General features: G+C 43.8%; 1 pseudogene; it reads right to left on the reverse strand.

Moving 5' to 3' along the window:
• Positions 1-3,236: 3,236 nt before the first annotated feature.
• Positions 3,237-4,367, reverse strand: LOC101654558 (annotated as a pseudogene).
• Between the last annotated feature and the right edge of the window lie 258 nt (positions 4,368-4,625).

Genomic DNA, 4,625 nt, shown 5'->3' on the forward strand with positions numbered 1-4,625 from the left:
CTGGGAGAATTTGTGAGTAATAAAGAGCAGGGGGAACTTGTCAGGGCAAGGCAGAAGCTGGATGTCAGTTGACAGCCATTTTCTTTCTCATTTGATTAGAACAAGCAGCGCCACCGTGCTAAGGTCAAAATTACTTTCACGTTTGAAAACAGTTAAGCAGTATCATCCTTGGTTTCCAGAAGAAGGTACTTTAGACTTAGATACATGGAGTAAAGTGGCCAGAAACGTGCAGGCTGCATATGCCAGAGGGGAACATTTACCTTGTGATACTAGGTCTTTATGGGCTTTAATTGCGGTAGTTTTAGGGCCATTGCATAAACGAAGGGACGTGTGACGATAAAGGCAGGTGTGCATGCATACAGGACTCCGCAGGAGTCGCTGTGTCATTAGGAGTTAGTGGATAATAGTCTTGAGAAAGCTAAGGCAGAAGGACGGGAAGTTTCCTGAGGAGGATGACGCTCCTCCCCATACTCCTTTTCCTCCTCCTCCTTGGAGGACACTCACGTTACAAAGTTAACTTTGAATGTGTCTGATCACACACTATGTGACAATGAGGAAGCGATGCAGAAGGCATCCTCCATACAGAACAGCTTAACATCCCGGCAGAAAGGCTCTGTGTTATCTAGAGTGGAATGGGGAATTTTAGAAGGGGTCTTAGACACTTGCCTTGCATGTCCTGTGACTGTTATTAGCCATTCACCTCATGTGAACAATCCTCAGGGGTTAAGAGAAGCTAGACATACCTCTTTTCCCTTTACATTATAAAAAATAAATGCAACAGACAGTGGCATAATACAAAATTATATCTTCATTTATATTAACAATGATAAAATCCTGGGCTGAAGGGGAGCGGCTTGTTCCTGCTGATTGGATGGCATTTACTAAGGCTTGTACGACTCCATCTGACTATTTGCTATTTAAGACTTGGTGGACTGAGGGGCCAGAGATGCAAGCAAGAAGAAATTTAGAGCATGGAGTCCCTATGGATTTGCAAATATTGTTGGGCCAAGGTGATTGTGCTGGGGCTGGAGGTGGGACAGCTCTGGCTGCGGCCAATTCAAAGGAATGTGATCTAAAAAGGCAAAAAAGTTTAGGTCCCTCCAATATTATGGAAAGATGACAATGGAACATGGCATGCAGGTACACTAACTGCCCAAGGGAAAGCTATGTCTGTATTTTCACAGGGGATGGAGCGCATCCGTGATGCCTCTTCAGCGAGCTGCACCCAGGAAGGAAAGAACAACTACTGGCGTGGCCTGAGGAAGGCCTTGCGGCTGCCTGGTTATTAACACCTAGCACAGGCCCTGAATGATGGGATCGATAGAAAGCACCTCTAGCCACAAAACCTATGACAGGATGTTTAGGGAATTTTTGAAGTACTGGCTCGTTCCACCTATTCTTGTTCTAGAAATGAGACCCTGTATATACATTCTTGTGTGAAATTGTCTCATATACTTGCTGTTGGAAACATCATGGTAAATGAAACTTCATTGAATGCCACCTGTCTAGATTGTAGATTGTAGACATGTCTTTTTTTTTTTTTTTTTTGCCTTTTGTATACTTGGTTTGACTTTATTTTTTTTTATTTACCATTTTATTATGTCTTAACCATACTTTACATGTAAATTTTTCTCTCTCTTTTTGCCTTCGTTCTTTATTATTTTTTTAGTCATTCTATTGGGGGTTCATACAACTCTTATCACAATCCATACATACATCAATTGTGTAAAGCACATTTATACATTCGTTGCCCTTATCATTCTCAAAACATTTGCTCTCCACTTAAGCCCCCAGCATCAGCTCCTCATTTTTCCCCCATAAATTTTTCTAAAGACAGCATTCTCATCTTGAAAAGCTGGCTGGGTGTGCATATCCCACAGAAAAACGGATGGATTCTGGGCTCCCACTTAAGTCTAGCCTCCATCCAAGAACAGTTCTTTCTGATCACATGGCTCTGCTTGATACTCACCTTCATGAAATGATCACTGAAGAAAACAGCAAAGAGTGGTGAAGAAAGCAGATGGTGCCCATCTATCAATTAGAATAGTGTCTGGGGTCTTAAAGGCTTGTATTCAAACAAGTCCACGTGAAAGAAGCACACCAGCCTGTGTGATCCAAAGATGACAATTATAAAATCCAAATAGGACGGAGGGAAAAGCATCAGTGTTTAAAAGGCCATGGAGGACAGTGACAGCCCAAAATGCATCTGCAAAGGACGGAGTCAGATTAAGCCACTGTCTAGTCATAGGCAAGGGTCTCTAACAGTCTTACCATCAGACAGAGATAATTGTCATTTTGATTATGCTGAATCAAACTCCATGCTTGGTCCATTGACCTCCCCCTTGACTCCAACTAAATTAGTTCTAGTTGCGAGTGGTTCTTGCTTGTTCCAGGACTAACATTTCTTGCCTGGTTTTTAAAATACTGAGGGTGGTCTTTTCTTTCTTATTCATTATTTGTATTTGTATTTTTATGTTACTGTTATTTTATCTTATAAGCCGACTGGGGAAATAACTATGGGTTCTGGTGCAAACGCATCACAGGTGGGAAGACAGTCCAGAAACCTCCTTCCCGTAGAAGACTGCATCAGAATTGTTCCAAGGACCACGATTGCTGCTGTCCTGGGACTGGTAGCCATGACTACCACTGCCGCTGTCACTGGAATGGCATGTCCATCACAACAGAACATTTTGACCAAAAGTAGCAAAAGGGTTCTCGTATACCTTGGAACACTCAAGCCAGAGAGGATGATGAACTAACTGGCACGTCTGCTGAATTGCAGCAAGCTGTGCTCTAGCTGGGCCATCAGCTTAGGAATTTACAAAAACAAACGTGGCTGACGTGAGAGTGGAATGTTTCTGATGGTTGCATGACACCATATCCACACCACCAAAGTAAATACGAATGGAACTTAATTGGAGATCATTTCAATAAGGTAAAAAAAAAAAAAGCAACGTTAAGCCCTCTGGAGATTGATTTTTAGAGAAGGCAAATAACCAGCTCATATTAATTGCATTTTAATTAAAAATGTCAAAGAGGGGATTGGTGGGTACACATTATGTCTTTTTTTTTTTCACATTATGTCTTTTTTAACATGTAAATTTATCATTTCACATTCACGCGAATAAAGCACAAGCTGAGAAGATGAATATCACCGTTTTAAAGCTGTACCCAAGATGTACCCCGGAGTCGAGAAAGAGGCATCGTGCCTTTATATCTACAGGCCATTGGCTTCATCATCGCAGCCTTAAAGGCTTGTATTGTACCTTTGTGCTGACAAAGGTAATAGACTTCCCAGAAGGCCCAGCTCAGGCCGTTCTACTAGCGGTGGAGGTAATCCTTGGAATGGGTGGGAATGTCAAAGTAGACTACAACATCTCCATAAGGAATAGCTAAGCCTCAGCATGTTGCTTCAGCGGCTAGAAGAATGGTAGGAGCTTTTACCTTGAATTCATTCAGGGCTCCCAGGTGCCAGGTCTAGTTCATCTGTCCCTGGAGTGGGCGTGGCAGTCAATCCACGATTCCGGCGGTGATGTGGAGCGATTCTCTGAGTGTTTTTGCTGCAGAATATCATAAAGGAGTTCCCTGCCAACTCCTTTAGGATATACACCAGGTAGTATCCTTGAACTTGGAGGGAAGAAAAAGGTAATATTGCTGTCATTGCCCAATGGTCTGGTATTTAGAGGAAATGACACATTTCACAGGATTCTTCATAGCTGCTCGTGAAGTTTTTGCACCTTCTTGGTCATGGTCACTTTGATGAGGAACATTTTCTGGTCTTAGGGGAATCACTTTGAGGATCTCATCAACCTCTGTCTCAAAATCCATATTCAATATTCAGCCCACTTCATCCATAACCAAGAGTTCTCTAGTTGAAAACTTTTGTATTTTCTAAATGGTCAATCAGTCGACCAGGAGTTGCTATCACCACACGCGGTGTTTTTTTCTCTCACAGGGCCAGAGATTGGGGTATTGAATCAATTCCCCCTTCAGTCAGGGCAGTTTGTACTCCAGTCAAGGAGCCCAGGATGTCAAACTACTCTGAGATCTGGAAGGCCAACTCTTGAGTCAGAGTAGGAACCAGGGCAAACAGCTGCTGGGGTATCTCCAGCAGGACATTCAGAACGGACAAAGCAAAGGCCTCCGTTTTCCCGAGCCTGTTTCTGCCAGCCCAATGACATCACGACCTTGTAAAGCCCAAGGAATAGCTTCCACCCGGATCTTTGTGGGCTTCATCCATCCCACCTGGGCACCGGCTTCACACACACATCTGTCACACCCAGATCATGAAAGGTTTTAGCTTCCTCTACCTCCACTGCTGGCTGGGGTGCTTCAATCAGAGAATCGTGCTCCTGGGGCATTGTCATCTCTTCCCAGAGCAGATTACCTTAAGATGAACTCTGGGAAAGGAGTTCCCAGACTTCCGAGTGACAGAGTACATTTACCGGAGTCTGAACCTTCATTCCCTTCTTCAAGTAGGGCAGGATCACCACAATCCAGGGTTTAGGCACAGCCCCTGGGAGCGTGCTGACACCTCATCCCAGGAGCCGAGTCACTGGATGGTCTGAACTTCAGCTAAGAACAGGTAGACACTTTCCCTTTTGTTTTCTAGGAAACTGTGCGGG

The sequence above is a fragment of the Echinops telfairi genome, unplaced genomic scaffold (genome assembly GCF_000313985.2).
Source record: "Echinops telfairi isolate 266 unplaced genomic scaffold, ASM31398v2 ScPeMD7_18;HRSCAF=68, whole genome shotgun sequence".
Taxonomy (NCBI): Eukaryota; Metazoa; Chordata; class Mammalia; order Afrosoricida; family Tenrecidae; genus Echinops; species Echinops telfairi.